Source organism: Strix aluco, chromosome 5 (assembly GCF_031877795.1).
Source record: "Strix aluco isolate bStrAlu1 chromosome 5, bStrAlu1.hap1, whole genome shotgun sequence".
Lineage (NCBI taxonomy): Eukaryota > Metazoa > Chordata > Aves > Strigiformes > Strigidae > Strix > Strix aluco.
The window spans coordinates 44575910-44601218 of NC_133935.1; the positions used below are offsets into that span (position 1 = coordinate 44575910).

Consider the following 25309-nt stretch of genomic DNA (forward strand, 5'->3'; position numbering starts at 1 on the left):
TTATTGTTGTTTGAATGCAGACTTGTGCCATAAGCAAGGATTTCTGCTGTTTCATAACAGAATGAATAAAACATTGAAAGAAATTAATGAAAATACTTTGATTTGGAGGTAGAGGCTAGGAGATGTATGTCACACAGGAAATTAAGTAAAAGACTTCTCCAACTTATTCAGCAATGTTGAACAGGCAAAGAAGTTTATTAGACAAATAAAAAAGAAACTTTGAAATGAGAGAAATACTCCGTAGGACAAAAAAGAAAGTCCTTCTGTAAAATTCTGTACAATACAGAAAGAAGTAAACAAGCTCTTTTATTGGGTCTCAGTGCTTGTAAAACCAGCTTAACAGCAATGAAAGTAGGTACTTAAAGGAAATAAACCCCTAAATATTTCTTTACTTAATTTAACCAAGTGAGATTATAAGGGAGTAAATATTAGATGCTGTTTCTAGAGTCTCCTTTTCCATTTTTCATCTAAAAACATGCAGGCCACATGCTATTCTCAGAAATACTGCTAAAACACATAAACTGAAAAAATGACATTGATTTCAATAGAGCTAATACACATTTATACTTACATAACTCAGAGCAAAATCTATCCTGGTATATTACATACTGTCTGATAGAGAATCAGAATTTCATCTGTACATGAATGACTTTCTGTAACATTGTACTCTTTTTATGGAGTAATTAAAATTATAATCAATGCAACAACACTTACTAGTGTAAGATCAGAAGATGTCCCTATTCACCCTAAGAAAAAAAAATCCAAGTAAACAACAACTAATTCAAGATGTTAATTTTGGATTCTTCTAGTGTCACAGAGACCAGCATTTCTTCCACAGCAATTGTCAAAATGTCTTTTACTAGAAATGTTTTTTGCTCCTAGAGCATTATGACCCATGTTTACAAAGGCATTTAGGAATTATTAAAATCTACTGAATCTAGATTTAGAAATGCCTGGTGAGTCTGAGCCTTAATGCATTTTCTCTCATCAGTTTAATTTCAGTTTTCCCAGCTCTTACAATTCTTACGTTTTTGTGGACAAAGATAGTGCTAAGTGACGTTTAGTCCTCTTGATTTTCAAGACAAGGCCAAAATGGTGGCTGCAGTTTCAACAGTGACAACTGCTTTGATTTCTGTCCAAGGCTATTGACCACAGTAGATTATAATAGCAGAGATGTTTTCTTCATGAAGAAAAGTAAAATCTATGATCAGTAAACAGATACTTTATTAAAGAAAAAAAAAGAAGTAAAATATCATTATTTTCTTGCAAGTTTTATCTAATATCAGCTCTTTTTTCCTTCCCAGGTGTGATGCCAATTTTAAACAGGAAGAAATACTGAAAACGCAGCATACAAGACAGTATGGCCATTCAGTTTAACACACAGAAAGACATACGTGCACATACAGCTGCTGTTTCTTACATGGGAAATAAAAAGTTTCTGGCAATATTATTTACTACAAAATTCATGGAGCAAACTTGTTTAAGACGACCTATATATATGTAGATACAGGGAAATGTATTTCAACCAACTTATGCAACAATAAAAGATCCATCGACTGAGAATTAAGTATATAAACAAATTCTATGATTGGCTTTTTGGTTTGTGTCCCTAATTCTGTTGTACCCAAATCCGTTGTCATTGGCTGGGTTTAGCTTAGGTGTAAATGGCATTCATTGATACGGATCGGTGTTCTTCGCAACTCTGCAGCATGTCAACTTTTATTACCAAGGTCAAAGAAAAATTTTATACTTCCTTCTATGTCTAACGTGACTACAGTAAATAAATATATTAAAACATGATACATTGTATGCACATGCAGACATTCTCAAATTTAAATGATAAAAAACCCACTGAAAAAAAAAACCTCAAGCAACAGTTCAGGGACATTTCAATGGAATTCTACTTCTCATAATAAAGTCTTGATTAAAAGTGTGATAAGAATAAAACTTAAATCTCACAATGGGACTGAACATGAGCTGAATGAGCAATAATGGGAGACAGTTATACAGTTATGTTCCTAGGTTTCTACTAGATTTTTCACCCAAGTTTCACTAATGTTGCCGTATTTGATTGATTGCAATTTTCTCCATTTCTAAGCTTTGTGCCAGAAAGCAACATTTTGTTCCATTCATCATCGGAAGTGACACAATGTTCCTTGGCATGTGATATTAATAAAAAGTCATGTTGCCTGTCTCTCTTGGTTGGTCACACCAAGGTTGATTTTTGGTAGCACTTAACGCTCAGTTCTATTGTCAAACACATCCCTATTTAAATTTGAAATATTCTGAAAATAATACATCTATGGAAAAAAGCCAAATTTAGATCATTTACCCAGCACATCACACCCTGCCCCCACCCTCCATACAGAAGCAATAAGAAAGGTCTTAGGTATGCTTTTCATTCCTTGGTGATATCTTCAGGCCACAAAGTGAGATTAGATTCTTACCTGGCCTCCCATGTAGACCGTTTGACACTCTTACCAAAATGCTTTGAAAGTGACCTAGCACTGACTTTCGAGGTGACAAACCTGCCCATCATTGCTGCTTGCTACTCCTTGAACAATGATCCTAACAGTCTGAAGAGCTTTCCTGAGGTTTTAAAGTAGGCATAGCAACACAGGATTACTGCTTGAAACAAACTTCCACCCTTTCTGCGAGCAATGCTGCTCACGTTTCACACAAGACAGCTACTCAAGCACATTCAAGGGCATTCCCCAAGAAACAGTATGCTAATTCCATATCTCTAGCTAAACTGGGGCCTGGTGCACATCCAAATACACCAAAAAAATAAACTAAAATTGATGATACAGACTGTATAGCATAATTAGACACATATACACATATGCAAATTATATTTATTGATTAATAAGTAAAATTATGTTGAAGAGTACAAAGCTGTACTATAGATTTACTGCAAAATTAGCACAGATCTGATTTTAGTCTGCTCATTTCCTATGCACAACTTCTGTTTGCTTACAGATTTTACCATTTTAATATCAAAAAGACAGAACCCCCCCCACATTAGTCTAAAAATTTTATTACAGTCTTGCAGCAAATTCATAATTCCTCAATATTTATACTGGCGTAAAGCATCAGACTATTTTTGGTTGGTTTTATTCTCTTCTGGAGCTTGTCTCTATGTTTCATATTTAAGCTCACCTATGTTTTATGTTAACACTTATTGAATGCTCTTCTAGTGGTATGAATATGCACAAATACAAGAAACAGTAAAACAGGTACTTTATAATGGAAAGAAGTTGACCAATTATTTTGTTCATGAAACTACACATTCCTATGTGTAGGGATAAAAACTGTAAGCTGTAGGACTAGCAAATCATGCAAGACAAGGGCAGAAAAGTACAGAGCAATGTAAGAACTCAATAGAGGACTTGTGGAAACCGAGCCTGTTCCTTCAGTGATGCAGCACGGGTCATTTGCATGCGAAGCACTCATCCTGTGGTCAAACCTAAAAAATGTACTTTCTAACTAGCAATCCCATAGCTGACACCAGAACAAGGAACAATTATTTTTGTCTGGTAAAAACTACAGCTGTGTCTCCTTAATGATTTTATTATTTTCCAGACATCTGGTTATGAATGCAAAAAAATTTAATTATTGCTAGAAGGGAAGATGCTGACTCTACTGTGGTACCTGTCTTGACCTCTAGTGTTTAAGGGGGTGGTACCAAAGCTGTGGCTCTGTGGTTTAAGAAAATGGAAGGAGAGGTAAACACTGCATTGAGAGGATATAGCTTTCATGAGACAAACTGAGATAACAGGATATGATTTTGGATATATAAGATCAAAATGGGGGTCTGTAAGGAACTGACCTGATTTAAGGGCTTATTGATACTGAAAAGGGGAGGTCTTGCCTTCATTCCTCCTTATTCCCTTGCCTATTCCTGCCTATGCAGCCCAAGAAACTCTCTCCGCTCTCCTTATTGTTCAGTGGCCCCTACTATGAAATAGTTCTATTTATTAGCACAGCTGTGAACTATCCATCTTGTTCTATCTTTTATTTTTGCTGGATTAGTAGAATACTTTGACTCACAGGAAGTCCCAGAGTTATGAGAACTGGTGAGTGCGCAAACAGGGAAACTAGATGCTCTCATCTTTGGTGACAGGGAGCTGTTAGTCGGCAGACAGAAACAATGAAGGACAAGTAAATAGGCAAATAACTTTAAGTATCAGCTAATGTTAGTAACTTCTGTATCTAGTGGCAAACATTTGACAGAGGGAAGGAGGGGGAGCTATTTCTCTTTTTTTGGCATTGGGAACATTACATAGTGATGCCAAAAATGTCTTAGGATTTTGTGTACTCTGATTCATGCCCTGCAAACCTTCCCACCTGTTACACTGTGGACACCTGTGCAGAGTTAACCTGAGTCCTCTAGATGCATGTAATTCCTAGCAATTCCACAGCCACCTTCAGGAAAACAGATGAATGGCTTGGACCATCCTGCCAGACTACACACATGAGATACATACTCAGTGAAGTCTCTTTTCTCCCTTTCAGTCAGTCAGGAAGACGAGCGAAAAAATATACTAAGTCACAGAATCACAGAATCATCTAGGTTGGAAAAGACCTTGAAGATCATCTAGTCCAACCATTAACCTAACATTGACAGTTCTCAACTACACCATATCCCTAAGCGCTATGTCAACCCGACTCTTAAAACACCTCCAGGGATGGGGACTCCACCACCTACCCTGGGCAGCCCATTCCAACACCTAACAACCCGTTCTGTAAAGAAATGCTTCCTAATATCCAGTCTAAACCTTTCCTGGCACAACTTGAGGCCATTATCTCTTGTCCTGTCACTTATTACTTGGTTAAAGAGACTCATCCCCAGCTCTCTGCAACCTCCTTTCAGGTAGCTATAGAGGGCGATGAGGTCTCCCCTCAGCCTCCTCTTCTCCAGACTAAACAACCCCAGTTCCCTCAGCCACTCCTCATACGACATGTGCTCCAGACCCTTCACCAGCTTCGTTGCCCTTCTCTGGACACGCTCGAGTAATTCAATGTCCTTTTTGTAGGGAGGGGCCCAAAACTGAACACAGTAATCGAGCTGTGGCCTCACCAGTGCCGAGTACAGGGGTAAGATCACTTCCCTGTCCCTGCTGGCCATGCTATTTCAGATGCAAGCCAGGATACCATTGGCCTTCTTGGCCACCTGGGCACACTGCTGGCTGGTGTTCAGCCGGTTGTCAATCAACACCCCCAGGTCCCTCTCTGACTGGCAGCTCTCCAGCCACTCCTCCCCAAGCCTGTAGCGCTGCTGGGGGTTGTTGTGGCCACAGTGCAGCACCTGGCATTTGGCCTTATTGAAACTCCTACAGCTGGCCTGAGCCCATCGCTCCAGCCTGTCCAGATCTCTCTGCAGAGCCTCCCTACCCTCGAGCAGATCAACACTCCCACCCAACTTGGTGTCATCTGCAAACTTACTGAGGGTGCACTCGATCCCCTCGTCTAGATCATCAATAAAGATGTTAAACAGGAGTGGCCCCAAAACCGAGCCCTGGGGGACACCACTCGTGACGCCAACCGGATTTAACTCCATTCACCACAACTCTTTGGGCCCGGCCATCCAGCCAGTTTTTTACCCAGCAAAGCGTGCGATCATCTAAGCCTCGAGCAGCCAGTTTTGCCAGCAGAATGCTGTGGGAAACAGTGTCAAAGGCCTTTGTCAAACAGAGCCATGCATTTCCAGGGCTGTGCTGACACACTTAGGTTACAGTGAGCTAAGATGTCATAACACTGCATTGGGACTTACCACATGGTGATGAAGTATACAAAGCAAACATGGCCACTTTGCACGACAGCAGCATGCTGCAAGCTGCCGTCTGCCGCTCCGTTTGAAAGGAAAACTGTGTGTTTCTTCTCCCACCTGTGATGTACACTACTTTCACACCATCGCTGAAATTTTGTATCAATCTACACATTCCCAATACTTTTCTTATTACTCAAGCAAAACATCCACCACTGTGAATCAAAGATGTACCGTAACCCAAACAGTAGATTGCAGTGTTCAACCTTTCCTGTTCTTACTTTTTTACTTTCGCTATGTTACATTCTGCTTCCTCCATTTTATCATTTTCAGTTAGCCTCTTCTCACAGATGTTCTCATTTTTGATAATACTTAAGTAAGCAGCCACTCAATACAGTAATTACTCTTTAAAATTAATTAATACAATGAAGTGCTATGATTAAGAACATCTTAATTATTTGCATAGAACAGATAACACAAAAGTTGGGGGCTCTTTTGTGAAGCATGCTGTAGTTTAAGCGAACAAAGCAGTCTTTGTACCATGTATTTATAGATAAAACATATATTGTGGTGAGTCAGAAAGTCAGTCTGTATCTTCTACAGACAGAGAAGTAGAGAAGACTGGAAGTGAGGTCACTTGACCACATGCACCCCATAACAAGAAGAGCCACAACTAAATCTCTCCCTTCATGGCTTTTCAGCAAAATGGGACAATTCAGAGAGCTTCAGAGAAGGGCTTTTCCTGTGGTCCTGATACAGGTAAGCTGCTTGTTAGCTGAAAACAGTTTTGGTTTCATGTTTGCTGTACATTAGGCAGCTCAACCATTCCAGCAGCTTCAAGTCATAGTCTATGGCAAAGTTTTCAGTATCATGAGATCCTGAAAACTTAGTTTTCTTCCATAGTGTTTTACACATCTAAGATACCCATTTGTATTTCCTTAAATGTTTTGTCATAGGCTACATGCCCAGATAGACCCCCTTCATGAGAATTCATGAAAAAATCCAAGTACCTGAAGAGAAAATGCAGGGCCCTACAGCATGTCCTACAGCTTCATGCGTTCTATAACAATTCAGCTAAGGCAAGTCATAATGGGTTTTATAGTTCCTGTGCCAGACCTGCAGCTGTGACTGGTGATGTTAACATTAACCCCCTACCCTTTTCTCTCTCAACTAACAGCATCAGGAAATGGAATCAGGACAAAAACATCAGAAATACTGTTACTTTACACTTCTTCTTTATCTGTCCCCTTCACAAAAGAAGTACCAAGAACTAAAGAACCTGGAGAAAGTCTTGCATACTGAGGCAATAAATACCAAATTCCGATTGCCACTCATATCATCCCATTTTGTGCTACAGAGAATCTGTTAGCTACTTAGAGACTAGGTTAGGTGAATGGGTGAAGTTTTTTATTATGCTACAGATATTTTTATGGTTATTTGGGTGGCTGGGTTTTTTTACCAGAGATCACTGTTTGAAATGTGCAACTATATGTATGTCTTCTGCAGAACCTGAAATGAAGGAGGGAATATTCAGTAATAATGACAATAGAAAACCCAAGAGATCGCAGAATTATTTCTTTTTAAGCATTATCTTGTTATCTTCTATTCCTTTTCAGGTTCTCTTTTTTTCTTTCAGTGCTCCTTCTTCATTAAGTTCTTGTTTGGTAAACAGAGTACACTAAGTAGATAAATATGCCAGTGGTCTCACACATGATCATAAGTAATTTTTATAATTGATGCAGAAACTGCCCAAGCATAAGATTCACCTGCTTAAGCAGTATAAAAAGCTGAAAAGCAACCAGATGTGGACAAGTGTGAATTCCCTTCACATTCCTCACTCTCATATAGCTCCTGCCTGTTGATAGCAGCAGAGCAGCTAGAGCAAACCTCACACCAGCTTGCACATATGTGATGGCATTTGGGCCAGGTGGCATGAATTAATGTAGTTCCCCTGATGTTCAGACCTACAACTCAGCTTCAGCATAGCCTCGAACTGCCCCCAGAGCCGTAGTGCTGTCATTACACCAGTGACATGAGTAGAGCAAAGTCCCAGCTGAGTCAGGTTTTTACACAAAAAAGTTAACTCAGATAATAAAAAGTAAAATTCTATTAATGATAATCAAGTCTGCTCACCCGATGGATTTTCTTGCCTCAAGGGCAACACTAATCTGCAGAGTGCTCAAATACCTTTTAATTAGTATGTCACACTGATACTACAAGTCATTTAACAACCCTTTCTTATTTAAGAGCCAAGAAAGTGAGTGGAAAAATAAAGTCCATAAAAATCTGAAACCTTCTTGAATATTTTCCCACTTTAGCACATTTACTTACCATAGTCTTTTTGAGATCATGCTCACTTAACCACTTGCAGAATTCTTACAAATATCTAAAATGGGACAGGGCAAAAGAAAATTCCTAAAAATACTAACTAATACCTTGGAATGTATTCTGATTCATTTAGAAGCTATTGCAATATAAACACATAGGCACAATCAAGTATTACATTGTGCATATCTATTTTTTGTCATACGGTAAATTAAGCAAAATAAACGAGTATTTTTTAAGTGGAGGAGATATATACACTCTGTATTTGAAGTCTATTTTAAAGCAAATGGTTGCAAACCTCTCTACCATGAACAGTAGTTTGTTCTTAATGCTGCTGTGAGTTTTTTATCTTTCTGTGTTTATGGATGTATTTTCAGAGATCCAGGCAGACACTCACAATGGTACTATTTAAAACTCCTTTGTAAAGAAAAAGCATTATTATACCAGGCTAAAACCAAAAAACATTAACATTTATTTCAACTAAAATATCTTATGTTTGTTCTGATAATCTAAAATATTTCTGTGAGAGAAGTAAGAAGTTTTGCTCTTTGTAACACTTTTGACTTTAATATTATACTGTGATCAATAAGAACTCATGCTAAATGGAGCAAGCACTCTGCAAGGTGGTACTGATATTTGAAAAACCTTCTTCAAGAGTAGGCAGATCTTCTCACATCATTACATATATTTGGATTTCTTATTCTTGGCTCTGAAAGTAAACTGCTGAAATTAAAATACTGTCTTTATTGTCAATGTTAAAACAGTATGATTTTTCAGTATTATTCTCATGATCAAGAGCCAGTTGGAGGGTATCACCCCATGGGTCGGTAGGTATGTACAGAGGCCTATTCTAGCACAACACCACGTGCTCTGAGACCTGATTACAGCCATGCATTACTGTCAGCACAACTCAAAGCCATACCTGCTTTGCTGACACACAGAGGCAGATTAGAAAGCCAGAAGGGACTACTGTTATCATGCAGTCTGACCTGCAGTATTACAAAGGGCTTGGGAATTCTCAGAAGAGACTCCTATTTGTAGCAGATATTCTGTCTTAGAAAATCACAACTTTGATTTATAAACTATCCATCTTAAAGAATTCACCATCACTATTTTCAGAGGTGTCACCATGGTTCTTTATTTATGGTATGAATTCATCTACTTTCAATTGCTAATCTGTTTACGTCTTTGTCTGCTAGGTTTTAAGCCTTCTGTTTACAGTTTTCTGTTCTCCATGTATATAATTACACACTGATATCAAGTCTTCCCTTAATGATATTGTTTGCTAAGTGAATTGAAAAAAAAACCCTTAAGATAAATATATCGCTGGATGAAAAACTTAAACTCTATCCATTATTATTACCTATTGCAGCACCTAAATGCTCTTCCTGGTTAGCAGCCCCTGTTCTGTAACTTGAGCTGTCGTTCTTATATTTTAATAGTTGTGCTTATAAAACATACTGTTTGCCTCAGTAGAGTTCAATCCTTTACTATTCAAGTCCCACACCTGCATTTCCATTATTTTGCCTGAGACTGATGTCAGACTGACAGGCTTATAATTACTTAGGTTATCTCACCCATTTGAAAAGGATGTTAGCATGACCTTAACTCCCACAGGCTTCTGGAACCTCCCCAGTGCTCCAAGCTATAATGAAAATCAATATTAAAAATCCAGAGAGTTCTTCTGCCAACCCTTTAAAAATATTTAGCTATAAGTTACCCCAATGTACTGACTTAAGATTTTCAGCATTACCCTTAGTGACTGCTGGAGTAGAAGGAATTTCATAATCACAATATGGTATGAGTATGACAACCAGCTTATGCTCACATACAGAACAAAAGTATTTATGAATACTCCTGGCTTTAGCTTCTCTTTGTCTGCCATACACTCTTTATTCATTCAATCAGCGCCATCAGTTGTATCAGTTCAGCTGGATGAATTATTATTGCTTAGTATCCTTCAGAAACAGGACTGAAGTAGATCAAACTTGGTAAACTGTAAACATACATGTGTATGTGGTAACATGCAAGTGGCAGGGATTAGCCACAGAAAACCATAATTAGAGGTATTTCTAAGGGAGAAGAAAGACTCTAACGAGAAGACTCATCATGACAATAATCAGTACCCAAGAAGCTCTTCCTCAAGAACTCTGAAGTCCAGGCAGTCCCATCCTCATTCTTTATGTTTGCAAAATAGTACACTCTTCTTTTCCCAAGAGCTAAACTCCTGCCTAATTATCTACAAAAGCACAAAGAGCAAATACTTCGAGATTCTACCTAGGAGAATAGCAGTAAATTTATTTCACAGTTACAGCCAAGTAAGTGAATTTCATAGAAGGTTCAAAATAATATCTCATGCTGAACCTTTAACATTGAGAAATGGTAAGTAAATGGGTCCCAGAGGCATAGAAACCACTTCAAAACTCAAAAAACTCCTGGCAATACACAGCTGGAGAGAATGTGTTAAAAAAGAGAACTCTTTAAATAACAGTCCATACGTCTTTCCTGTCTGTAAATTCAAAACGCACCAACAGTCAGAGTAAAGCTTTTATAATCGAGATGTGATACCATGGAAATAACTACCTTTGTATGGAATTGGTGACATTCACAAGTGGTACGGATGTTTAATAGGCAGATCTTTGGACTAACATTGGGTCCCGAATGTGCAGCAAGAATGGCAAGTTTGTCAACCATGTATTTAATTTTTTTATACAAATGGTAAAGAATTTATTAAAAATGGTGGCTTTATTCCACAGAAAAATTAGCTGTAATAGGCTGACTCCATGATGATCAAAAATCTTTTTAATGGATCCTGAAATCCCTCAATTTTCACTGAAAGTATCAGCAGAAGAGACTAGGTTGCAGAATTAGACCCATGCATGCAAGTGCAAAGTCATATTTTTAAGAACAGAGCATTATTCTGCCACAGTTATTTTCAAGTACACTACCTCAGTATTCCTTGGAAATCAAGCATAGAGCACATACAAACTCCACATATAACCTTAGTCATATTCACCAACATTATTTTCTAACCTTCTGCATGATACTGTTCTATTTTAGTACAAAAAGTTTTCAACTGCTTGAATTAACGATTTCTTTACTACTTCCAGCTCTGGCAACATTAAGACACGATGCTGCCTGCCTTTAAATTTCGTCCCCTCTGTTATTACCTAGTAACAGACTACTGACAACAGCAAACTTGCTAATATAATCGCCAGCAACAATAAGAATACAAAGATTTAGAGAACTATTCCAATTCCCAGTCTATTCATCTGATGATGCGCTATTTTTGAGCTTTAAGCTGCTAACCTTTTAATCTCACAATGTGAGTGTCAATTGTGAGCGATGGGGCAGGCACGTCAGTAAACACCTTCTTCTAGGTGCACCTGCATGAACTTGGCTTTGAGTGACACATTGTTCCTTTGAAGGGATGTTCTACAGAAAGCTGTTCCCAAACACAAACATTCTCAGAGGGTGCCACAGCTAGCAGCAGCTGAAGCCAAACCAGGACAGATGGGAGAGTATTTTATATTGACTAAGAATACCATGTGGGAAAAAATAAAAAAAGTATTCCCACCAGGAGATTAACACTCAAAAAGATGACAGCTTGCTGCTTCTATATTTTAGTTAGATTTAATATTATATTACTGAATTGGATTAAAATATTCAAAACTTATTTTTCTTTTTGCATAGGAAAAAACAGAAATTGATAAAAATAACTGCGTCTTACAAGGTCTTTAAGTAAATTATGTCCTTTCATTCCTTTCCAATATACTATGTGAACAAAACAAGTAAAGAAACCCTGAACAGTTTTTTTAAATGTAAAAATTTAAGCTTTGAAGTTATGGTCCATCACATTTTCTTAAAATTTGATGTGAATATTTACACTTGAATTTTCAAATTGAAAAGGCATTTAGCTAATGTATCCATAGGAATGCATTGAGAGAATACGCGAGTCTGAGTTATACAGTACAAAACAAGGACAGAGGTGGGCCAGCAGTACGATGGGCCACAGTGACTATGGTAAGACTATGGTAAGAACTGTTGGAGAAGAGGAACAGCAGGGTAAGACACCACTTAAAGAGGTGGGCAGGAGTGTGGATCTCAGTACATGACTTGTGTGAACACTCAGCTGCAAGTGAGTACATGCTGGGAAGACACTGAAGACCATACTGCAGTAGAAACTTGGATGTGAGATGTAGCTCTTCAGTTAGAATGGAAGTGCTGAATCTATACAATGTTGTTTCATATTGTCCAGAAAAATTAAAAGTATATTTTCATTTTCCACTAGTTTTGGTTTTTACTAACAGCAACAAAAAGGTTTTATCACTACTTGTGGATATATTTCCTCTGAATAATTACCCTAATTTCTCTTAGGTTATACTGAGACTTGAGCATGCAACAAGAAATTCACCAATATTCAACATATGCACTCTGAATCTGTTTTTTAATCTGGTGAAATTCGTTTTCATTCTGAATCAGACCAGCAGGTTATATATTTTCAAGTCACGCTTGACTCTTTGATAGGATTATCTTTATATGTAGATTAAATCTTAAAACACATCTTTTGCAGTATTTGAGCTAAGTTTCATTGCCAGGTATTGGAAGCATAAGTAAGCACATAAAAATAAAATAGTAAGCAAAGGAGGATAAGATACAGGCGGGGAAAATCAAATATATTTCTTAAATTTTGCTGTACATGCCACACAGAAGAAATCTATGTCTATTCTTTATAGCAAACATATACTATTCTAGGAATACTGATCCTGCTGAAGTCAATGGCAAATGTCCTGATGAATTCAACAGCACAACATGCAAATGTTGATGTATTTACAAAGAATATTTAATAGCATCTGCAATACTACTCTTTAAGAAGAAAGTCCTTTTTGTGACAGCCTCATGACAGAGGATTGAACATAGGTCAGGCTCCCTGTTTAGCATCTCATGTTTTAAAAAGTATTCTCTAATCATTGATATCTTCAAAACCAAATATTGCTTAAAAGAGGGGTTGTTTCCTCTCATGATCTGGAAATAAAAGTTATTGCTTTCTATTAGATGTTAGCTAGAGACAAGGAAAGCACCAACCACGAACTCTGGAAAGAACACAAATGTATTTTGTAAGTTATGACGTGATAAATGGTAGATTTATAGGAACTGGTGTGTTGCAACTGGCTGAGTGCTCTGAACATAAAGTGAGAGACATCATTATTGTTGCTATAAATACTTTGCACTGTAAAATCATACCGTACCTTATGTGGCAATACAAAACAAAGTAATACTAAAATTGTGTCTGTTTCTGGCCCAACTGAAAACACAATAATCTCTGAATGATCCCAACAGAACCTGAACTGAATGGGCAGAGGCATAGCTTCCAGTTTTTATAGGACCTCAAATCCACTGCATCACCACAGCTCCAATACAGAAAACAGCATTATCTAATTTCACAGAATCACAGAATCAACTAGGTTGGAAAGGACCTTGAAGATCATCTAGTCCAACCATTAACCTAACATTGACAGTTCCCAACTACACCATATCTCTCAGCGCTATGTCGACCCTACTCTTAAACACCTCCAGGGATGGGGACTCCACCATTGCCCTGGGCAGCCCATTCCAACACCTAACAACCCGTTCTGTAAAGAAATGCTTCCTAATATCCAGTCTAAACCTTTCCTGGCACAACTTGAGGCCATTCCCTCTTGTCCTATTGCTTGTTACTTCATTAAAGAGACTCATCCCCAGCTCTCTGCAACCTCCTTTCAGGTAGCTATAGAGGGCGATGAGGTCTCCCCTCAGCCTCCTCTTCTCCAGACTAAACAACCCCAGTTCCCTCAGCCGCTCCTCATACGACATGTGCTCCAGACCCTTCACCAGCTTCGTTGCCCTTCTCTGGACACGCTCGAGTAACTCAATGTCCTTTTTGTAGGGAGGGGCCCAAAACTGAACACAGTAATTGAGGTGCGGCCTCACCAGTGCCGAGTACAGGGGTAAGATCACTTCCCCGTCCCTGCTGGCCACGCTATTTCAGATGCAAGCCAGGATACCATTGGCCTTCTTGGCCACCTGGGCACACTGCTGGCTGGTGTTCAGCCAGCTGTCAATCAACACCCCCAGGTCCCTCTCTGACTGGCAGCTCTCCAGCCACTCCTCCCCAAGCCTGTAGCGCTGCTGGGGGTTGCTGTGGCTGAAGTGCAGCACCCGGCATTTGGCCTTATTGAAACTCCTACAGTTGGCCTGAGCCCATCGCTCCAGCCTGTCCAGATCTCTCTGCAGAGCCTCCCTACCCTCGAGCAGATCAACACTCCCACCCAACTTGGTGTCGTCTGCAAACTTACTGAGGGTGCACTCGATCCCTTCGTCTAGATCATCAATAAAGATGTTAAACAGGAGTGGCCCCAAAACCGAGCCCTGGGGGACACCACTCGTGACCGGCCTCCAACTGGATTTAACTCCATTCACCACAACTCTTTGGGCCCGGCCATCCAGACAGTTTTTTACCCAGCAAAGCATGTGCCCATCCAAGCGACGAGCAGCCAGTTTCGCCCGGAGAATGCTGTGGGAAACAGTGTCAAAGGCCTTGCTAAAGTCAAGGTAAACTACATCCACAGCCTTTCCCTCATCCAATAAGCAGGTCACTCTGTCGTAGAAGGAGATCAGGTTTCTCAAGCATGACCCGCCTTTCATAAACCCATGCTGACTGGGCCCGATCCCCTGGTTGTCCTGCATGTGTTGTAAGATGGTACTCTGGATGAGCTGCTCCATCAGCTTCCCAGGCACCATCATCAAGCTGACAGGCCTGTAATTTCCTGGATCATCCTTCTGACCCTTCTTATAGATGGGCGTCACATTGGCCAATTTCCAATCTGTCAGGACCTCCCCGGTCAGCCAGGACTGCTGGTAAATGATGGAAAGAGGCTTGGCGAGCACCCCAGCCAGCTCCTTCAGCATTCTTGGGTGTATCCCATCCGGTCCCATAGACTTGTGTGTGTCTATGTGATGTAACAGGTCACTGACTCTCTCCTGGATTGCGGGGGGGTCGTTCTCCCAGTCTCTATCATCTGGCTGAGGGAGCTGGATTCCCTCAATACAACTAGTCTTGTTATTAAAGACTGAGGCAAAGAAGGCATTAAGGCATTTCTTAATTAACTCAGCTCTCTTTCTTGTAAAGTGAAATGTTTATGGCTCAGCTATAAGTCATATTCTTTCTTGCATCCATCAAATTCTACAAGATGCTTTGTACATTATGGCTTTAAAGAAAGTAGAGATGCAAAGTTCCTGTGTGCCTGAGGTGTCTGGGACCAGAGGAAAACTACTTTGGTGAAGACCTTCAAAGATAAGTGTCTGAAATATCATTCTAATGTCATAGTTAAGCATCTGAGGATATGGTACCATGCAAAAGTTATGTATACATCAGGAAGATGAAGACTTCCTGTGTATTGAGTTCATCTGTTCATTCCATAAATGTATGCTTGTTCTCTCCTCATCTTTTTTTCCTGATTTTTAGGCATACTGAGTTCCCACAGCTCTCAGCAGGTTCAGAGGGAGCTTCGAGGTAGTTACCTCCATAAAGCTCGACCTAGAATTTGAGTGCCTAAAGGGCTCAGAACCCTACTTCAAAGGTAAAAGTATGCCTAAATTTATCTGTTCCACTTTTTCTATTATTTGTTGAACAATAATAATACTGTATCACGTTTACAAAGCACTTCGGGATCTCCAGATGCTATTCAATTACTCTCATGAAATCATTGTCAAAAATGAGATTCCCTATTATGCCCATTTTCTACTCAGCTGAAGAACACTAAGTTCAAAAGTTCACCTTGATTCTAACTGGATTCATAATCTGTTTAGGAAATTGAAAAGAGAAGGCAGAAAGGGGGCAGGAGAAAAATGTCCAGTGATAACAAAACAAAGGGAGAAGAGCAAGTAAAATTAAAGAGACTATAAAATGATTCTGAGAAGGCATGAGAAAAAAATCAAATTATAAGTATGATTGATTTCATAAATAGAGTGCTAGCAACATTGGCTTTGTCTTTATTCCTACTATCATACATCATACATAATTCCTAATAGGTTTTTTTTTATTATTTAATGAACTTCCCTTATCAAAATTCCACAGAGAAGAAATGGTTGAGAAATCAACTGATTTGTGAACCCTGACTGCCCACAAAATATTTTGAAAGATTAATTTAAGATACATCAGATTGTAGAAGGCTTTTTCTCTAATTATGATATTGATCTAATATAAATATAAAGCCATCCCCTCAGGCTCACAGCTTTGCAGTAACCAGTACAATCACTTCCCATGAAAAACAAGACTAAGTTCATGTTGCACATACTGTGGAGCCAGACTTCTTGCTGATACCGAAATCAGTATAGTAACATTTTTAAAGGTAATTCTAATTGTCTTTATTTGAAATTTCCACTAAAAACCACATTAAATGCATAAGATTTTAAGAAATTATTGGACACCAGTTTTTAGGAAATTGATCACTGTGATCTAAATATTAAACTTTGCCAAACACCTGATCAAATTTTTAAGCATTTTTGCTAAGATTTTTTTTCTTAAAGTAATGGCTCCACTTGCTTTGGCAAAAAAAGAAGTAGTTAATGTTTACACTAGATGAGGGCATCATATGTCAGCTTCAAGCAAAATAATTTTGCACTTCTCAGATATTTTCCCCCATCTTTTTTCAGAATACCATACATCCATGGGACAAAAGCATGTCTGACCCATTCATTGAACCATCTGCTTAACCAGTTAGAAGTATCTTATCTTTCTTTCCTCCTGATACTAAAACCATTCACGGTTTATGGGGGAACAACAGATAAGCATAAAAAATAAAATCTTTAACTATAAGTATTAACGTAAAGCTTTGATTCACTACCTATGCACATACAACTCCACCAACACATTTGCTGTTTCCAATTCTGTGACCTAATTGTGCAATTCCCTTAAGTATTTTGAGTTTTGGAGATGATTTATATTTCCAGGAGGCGGACACAGCAAGCTGCATGGCAAGTTCATCTGCCCTAATTTAATTGACAGACACTATGTTCCTTCATAGTCAATGGCAAGAAACAGCTCTCTTAGAAGATGAGTCATCCTATCCTCTAATAGAGGTTGAAATAAAATTGCTCTTCCACTGGCTGTAAAACCAGCTGAGCTCTGTACTGTAAACTTACACCCCCAGCTTATAGGTATCTACAACTGGACAAAATGAATCCCAGTCCTTAGTTCTCACATCATTAAAATTAAGATGAGATAGCACAATGATTTTAAAAAATTTACTGCAAATGATCACTTTACCCTATCCTAGTAATTTTTTTCCAGTTTCAGCAACAGTATTAATCCATTTGACTGGCACTGCTGACTGCAGTTTTCACGTTCACGCTTCATATATTAAAATATGTCAAGCCAGCACTGCTATCTGATCCCATCCATGTTCTCATGTCAACGAGCTCTAGAGTGTGGTGAGGTGCAACTGAAGCTAACCTATGGAAACAAAATGGCTGGAAATATGTTGCAAAAACATCGCAAAGATGTATAAATGTTCTAGAAAGTGATGCTGTTGGAGAAGGGACAGAACATATTGCACTGACAAAGTAAGTTTCACATCTATCAGAAATATATATAAGTAATTAATACTGCTCATAAAAGAACTTAACCATATTGGGTGAGAATTTTTGAGTTGACACTGCATCTGGGCAAGGTAAATTGAGAATAAAAAATACAGAGTCACACATCAACACTGTACGCTCACACTTGGCTATTTTACACATAAAACTTATCTTGGGCACTGATAACCACATGCAATGAAAGATGCAGATCTGGCAGACAAAGCACAATTATCTGTTTTATTAATCTGGTCCTGTGTGCACTTTAAATCAGGAAGTGCAAGGTGAAAACTACAGTGAAACAAGTAGGAATTTTGTCCAAGGAAGGTGAAGCGAAAAATTTAGAGTCTGGCCTGTACATGTGAGCATTTAGCTTTCAAGCCTCTGCAGTTATTTTTAATTGCTTACATCATGTAATATCGCTTTTGTGCCACTCAACAGGAAAAGAACTATGGTCCTATTTTAAAATAAACTGGGTAAAAATATTTTGTAAATCAACAGTCAAACTGCCACTATGCTCTAAGTATTTGGCAGGTAAAAAAGCTGCTTATAATGCATTTCAGCGCAAGTTTAAAAGTTCTTTGCTCCAGCAAAACTGATGCAACTGCCAATATATTTTATTCCATTCTTCTTAGGAAGCAGTAGTCCCTTAGCAGTGTGATATTTAATCTTATCAGGCTGTTTTACATTTGTGTTGATGAAACAGCAGATGAGAACATGAGGACTATAATTTGGCACTACTACTTTGGAATTAAAGGGATCGATGGATTACTTTTTTAAACAAGTTGTATTAATAGACAAAGTCAGTACAAGACCTAACCACCATGTTGATTTCAAGTTGCAGAACTTCACAGAAACTTTGGCTAATTCTTCTTTGAGGCTACACTGTCTTCTGAGTACCTGAGATATAAGGTTAAGGCTAAAAACTGACTGATGGATTGGAATTCTCCCAGTAAGGTTAATTGCTAAGACCTCTTCCACTGTCATTAGGCTGTAAAGTGGCAACAACCCCACTTTTGAACCATATCATGCACCTTCTCAACTTCCCATCCTTCTGGCAAAAGCAGTAAGACTGTATGTTCAATAACTACATCCCTTACTTCACTCCCAAAGCTCCACTCCCAGAATCCCCTACAGCCTGGGGCATGGGCACCCCCTGACAAGTTCATCCAGAGCTGTGTGTGGAGGGGTCTGCACGGAGGCAAGTGCACTCACCTTAGCAGCGCTGAGCTGTAAGGAAGAACTAAGTCTGACCTGGTGTGCAGCTGGCAGGAGGAAGTAACTCACGTTTGCCTCAAGACTGATGGTAGCAGAGACCAGAGAGTATCATGAAGAAATGAACTCTGCCTGAAGATCACTACTCAGCATTAACATGAGGAAGAAACTGGCAGCAGGAGATGAAAGGGATAATGATCAGATATTTGATTCAGCAAACCATGACATGCTTAGGCCAGGAGGCTGGTGATATAAACACAGCACAGTAAAGCAAATGCTATGTTCATGAGACTGTGAAGTATTTGAGGAAGACCATCTGAAGACCCCCCAAAGCAACGGCCTCCTGTAGGCGTGACAACTGCGTGGAGACATGGCCTCACAGGAGGAAGCACGGAGCCTCACCTGTTGAGATAGGTGCTTGGTCCATGGCTTCCCTGGTGTAGCTGGGCGTGGGCTATAGGTAGTGTGCAACTCTAGCAGGCTGTGAGTGAGTTAGGGGCATGTGTTTGTGTCTGTTATAAGTGTTATTACTTGTAATCATTGTTGTTTAGGTAGAGTTTCTTTCAGTATTATTATTTTACTACTTTTAGAAATCATTGTCTTATTAATATTAGTTAATAAAACAAAAATTCCAATTAAGCAAGAGCTCATCTGTCACTGGCATGGCCTCACCCCCACAGTACACCATGACAACATCAGGTGTACAGTGCGTGAGTGGAAGGCACTGAAGATGATCGAGAGCTGCAAATCGATGTCTGTGTGCCAGGTCCACGGGTGCCCTGTGAGGCAGTGGCGGTGATGGCCAGCAGCTGCAGCTGCCCTGTGACACTGTGGGGGTGGGCTACCTGAGCCAAGGTCTTGTATTTCTCACCCTCCTACTATTACAGTGAAACTTTCATGTTTGCCTGTGACAAATTTATCACCCTGTCCTTTATCAGGAGTAGTTACAATCCAAACACTGTAATTTTCAAGTACTACCATGACAGTAACCTAACAAAGATAGGTAATTCCCCTTTTGTTTGGAAAAATATTTGCATTTCAGAAAAGGGAGAAAAGACAATATTGAAGAAATTAAGAGAATGGCTTCATGCCTGTGATAAACTATTTCCAGTATCTCATTTGCAATGGGGGCAGTTTCCTACTTTTTGGATGCAATTTCTTCCTTGTCTAGGTCTGATGTACTGAAAAGTAAAATCTTTTCAGAAACTAGCAGTGGGCTAACCTGCTTCCTCCATATATACCAAGAATATGCTCTGGTAAAAATATAACTATGTATGATAAGATTCCTTTATAACCACTTGCAGGACAGAGAACAGGCAATTAGAACAGAAGGGTCTTTAAAAATGTGACTACTGTACCAGTTCAGTACAAGAAAAACATGTGCCTGACCTCATACAAGTAAGCAACAAGGTGAGGAAAAATCCTTTTCTTCATTTACTCTACAAAAAGCCATTTTCTAGTTTGTACAAATCTATTTGTGTTCAAATTATACATTTCTATCAAGTACTGTAGAGGTGTTCGTGCCACAGAAGCCTCATTTCAGTTACAATTAGGTAGTTTAAGGAAAGAGCGGAACAGCACTGAGAGTACCTAAATTAGCCATTGCCCAGTTTTGCCAGTAGTCCTCTACTGTGATGGTCAAACCTTATCCCAAAAGGTGTTAAGTGAGTCTGTCTTGCAATGGCAGAAAGTAGTAGTTCTTAGCACCCAATAAACTTCTGATCTAATATTACTGAAACTTAAGGTGGCAGCAAATTCACAGTTTTTTAGTACTACCCCTGGAAAAGAAAGATCCAGCCCACTATGAAAAATGTTTTCCTTGAATTGGTCATTAGTAATCTCATTCTCTTCAAAATGAAAAATGACTGTAATATGCACACGATATTAGGAACTAAGGCAAGTTAGTACAGATTTTCCTTGAACGTCATATTTGTTTTTTGACTTACAGCAGAACAAAGGTCCAAAACTACTTTTCTCTCCAGTACTTTTTTTTTTTTTTTTTTTCCCTTTTGGCATTGAAAGATAGCTAGGTAAAGATGATGAAGATGTTCATTCACACATCCCACTGAAGTTCATTCCTTTTCTTACTTCTGCTGATGCTTTTGAAAAAGCCTAAAGAAATTCTTTTGGTCTAATTCATATGCCCTTCCTATGCCTGCACACTGCCAGTTTAGATACATCACTTGTAATAACAATGAAAAATTGCTGTGTGCCTCATGCTCTATTTTTTTCATCTGCTTTAGAAGCTCACTCCAGCTACCATAAGGGAGTTCAGTTGTGAGTAGGAACAAATCTAATTTAACCTCACTAAGTCACAGTTTTTTCATCTTAATAGCTATTCTGTACAGCCCAGAAAACTCATTAATGAAAAGACTCTCAAGTCTAGTTCATGTCTTTTATGGGAATGAACGAGATCACCAAACATAATGTATTTCTTAACAAGATATATAGCTTAAAAGACACCCTCAACTACCATTGTCAGTACTATACAATTATTGACACAAGCAGTACCTGCTTCTTGTAGCATCCTGAAGACTCAAATATGCTTAACAATAGTGAGTGACATGTAGGGAAGTTTAAAACAAAGACAACCAGTAATGTTCAGTTTGGAGGTGAGCTCAGTTACTTGTATTACTCAAGAGTAAGCAACAGCATATTCTTTCATTTACCACTCTGACAAGCGATGCTAGCTAGACTGACACTCAAAAGGCATTAGCACCTTAATATGTCATCATTTAAATTCCAAGTTAACTAAGAAGACAGCAGCTACTGCTTCCTTCCATTCTGAGACAAAAATTGTTTCTCACTGATGTAAACCTTAGGTTAACTCACAGCAAGAACTGGATAGATGGGTCTAGCCTATAAGGCCAAAGTTGCCTCGTGTGTCAAAAATAACAGTTGAACATCTGTGGCCCAAAGCCCTTAAACTGTAGAATTCTTTTGGAAAAAAAAGTAACAAGAAAAGTGGACCCAGATGTGGAGGAAAGAAAGGAGGTGATCACCGTAAGAAACATGTTTTCTGGGGGTAACTAAAGAGAATCGATGCTTTATGGTTTGGAACAAAAGAAAGAAAATAACTTTTTCTCATCATTGCTGAAGATGAAGAGAAGAGATATGCTCTGACTATGATAAGGAACAGAACAGAACAATTTATTTCCAATATAATCTTCCTTGCCCATTTCCAAAGTATATCCACTTCTGGTGTGGTAGAAGCAAGACTTTAAAACCAAATCAGTGGTGGACATAGTATGACAGCACATGTTACTGAAGCACCATCAAGACAAGGACAAAGTAAATTTGGCTAGAAGTGAGTTAGGACTATGGACTTAACAGCAATATACATAAACACAAGAACTATATCTCAAATTCTGAACTCTCAGTGGCTACAATAGCCACAGAATTTTGTAATGAATGAAGACAAATAAGTAAAATACTATTCTTACAAAGCCTTACAGTAAATAAATGGATATTTTCAGAGGTCAAAAGGACTTAAGTATATAATAGGAGAGTCAACAATTCATTTTTCTTAATTTTAGATGCCTACCATATAGACATCTACAGCTGAACTAGTCACCACTGTGACTAATAGAAGCCTAATCAATATATTTAATAGTGCCTAGAGCACAATTCATCTCAATGTAAGTAAGGAATACATCTAAGACGGGGCAATTGATTCAATCTGCAAATCCCTGTCTTTCTCACAGGTATTTTCATCTGACCAAGTCATCTGAGGGGATCTTTACAGTCGATGGACTACAGAGTTGGTATTGACTATACTGGACCAACCTGTTGAGTTATAGGGCATAGTTTTCTCTTCTTAAAGAAGATATTGAAAACAGACGTGCCATCGACATGGCTACTTCTTTCCATGACTATGAAAGAAACTGGGTGACTAAATCATATATGTATATGAAGTATAGAAAAATGTCTGCTGTAAAGTCCACAACTGTGAACCATCATGAAGTGCTAGCTTGTTGCTTCTCTAGGGACAGTTCTACTTTGGAGTAAAACCCTGTTTTCCACTCAACCCAAACTGAGCAATGATAGCCCTGAACATTTTTAAGACTGCTGATCCTGTTAAGTTTTCATTTACATATCTTTCTGCATTCTGACCAAATGAAAAAAGGAAAAGTAAGAAGAGAATGATCAGTCTGACTTTGTTTCAGGATTTTAAATAAAAACTTCCTTTCTGGTCAGAAATCGGGACTCTACCTAAGGAAAAAAGTTTATAGTTTTAGTTTGTGACAAGAAAATTAAAGAGATCCCTCATAGCTGTAAAGGGTGAAGTATCATCGGTCAACCACAGCTTTTGGTAGTGTAGTGTGGAAAAGCTTCCTAGTGATAGCTTCACATCCTATCACCACACAATTACTTAGACCTGGATATTTTCATCCTAGCACTAATAATAGTCTCTCAATTCACTAAGTCAACATCCAAGTAAACCAAAAAATGGTTCAGGTGCTGAATTCTTCCTTATAGATAAATATCCTCCAGAAGTAGAAAAGGCTTACTGACTACGATAAAAGTATTGTATCTGACTGTCATTCCGTAGCAAGAAGCACTACTATGATGAATACACATCATGGTCACATCTGCCTTGAGCTGCCTGCTTAACTATTAAAACACAACACACAGTAGGAAACCCTTTCACTGCAGAAGCTTCTCATGAGGATATGCTTTAACAAGTAGTTTGAATGCTCTCCTGATTTCTACTTAAACCATGAATGCTGGAGTACTCGCAAAGAAAAGAAAAACTACACTGTACTGTTATCCCCATGTATTCAGAACTTACCTTTAACAAATCCCAAAATCATGAAACTGGCATACTGAAACTCTGAAACTTTTTTTTTTTTTAAAGCTTAACTATGTGATCACTTTCTACACATAAAGTTTTTGAGCTGTAAAAAAAAAAAAAAAAAAGACTAACTTTTGTTTCCTGTTTTCTCTGGAAAAAACTAGAAAATGACCTTAAAGAGAGAAGTGATTCTCATGTAAACAGTTTAATTCCAGGAGGTGAGGCTTTAAAAACATTCTCACCCCAAATATCGAGAGGTTTATAACAAACCACAGATGGTTGATTTCTGCAAACAATGACCATTTTAAGTTCTTCTGCATTTGGTAAGAAATAATATCCTCTTCATTTACCTGTGATTGAGAATCACTTTTATCTTGCTCTCCTGTGTTAACTAAAGTCCTAATGAAAGAGTAAGGCTAATTCAATACAATACCTGGAGAAATGTGTTGGGGTATTTTTAGTATTTAAATCTCATTTAGCTAAGTAAAGCAAAAAACCCCAAAATTCTGGATTTAGAGGACATTTTTTTTTTTTAAACACAAAAGCATATATTTCAGTAAAGAAACAAACAAATCAAACCCCACATAAATTTAATTTTAAAATTGTAATTTTTCTACTTGCTCTACATGTGAGTGCTTTTTTTTGGTGAGCTTCCCAAACATTAGTCTGTCAACAGAGAAATTTCATCTTCTTTGTTTGCCAGAATCAACCTAGAACACTCTGCAGATTTAATTCTGAATATAGTCATGTATTGATCCCTTATTTGTATACGCAGACTTATCATTTTGACTTCGACATAGTACCAACTCTTTTCACAAAGAAAGGCTGTCTAAATAAGTGCTAATGTTAGGAGTATGCATGTTAACTGAATTTCTCTTTCCCACCGTTCCAATTATATGAGCTCTTTCATAATGATTTTGTGGTCATTACTAACTACTTTCCACCAGAAGATTTGATTTCCATTAGAACACCAGTAACAGTAGCCTCTGCTACTTTGAATGCTTCAGAATTTCTAATATTCAGGGCTGATGTTTAGATAGAATAAATTTTACATAAACAGTCAAGACGCTGTATTATATTACAATAAATGTACAATGAAATAAATGCACATAGCATAGACAATTTAGAAACCCTTTTGCATTCATGTATGTGTAATTCACATAACAGTAAACCATAAGGTTGTCTCACAGGAATAGTCTTGTATTGATGGCATGTCTGTATCAAGCTAAGGGGAATAAACAACTACAGATTAAGACCTATGCTTCTCTTGATAGACTGCTCCAGGTACCCTCAATAACTCAATTTAAATCTAGCTCTGGTGTCTTTATATTACACAGCTTCCAGCAACATAGACTAACTATGCATGTCAATCTGACTATGGCTTTTAAGAGGTACAGCAAATCAAACAATAGTAATAAGATTCAAGAGTATTGCATTGCTAGTGAAAAGAGAAGAAAAAAAAAATCAGGAAACAAAAAATGTGGACCACAGTGTGTAACTTAAATCTGTCACTGGATGGTGGGAGTATTCATAATCGAAAGAAGAGGCTTCTCACTCACAGCATGAGTTTACTATGAGATTACTTTGATATT

General features: G+C 38.3%; 1 protein-coding gene across 5 annotated transcripts in view; it reads right to left on the bottom strand.

Moving 5' to 3' along the window:
- The window catches only part of SYT1 (synaptotagmin 1), a 364737-nt gene that overhangs the window by 172098 nt on the left and 167330 nt on the right, over window positions 1–25309 (bottom strand). The window lies entirely within an intron of this gene.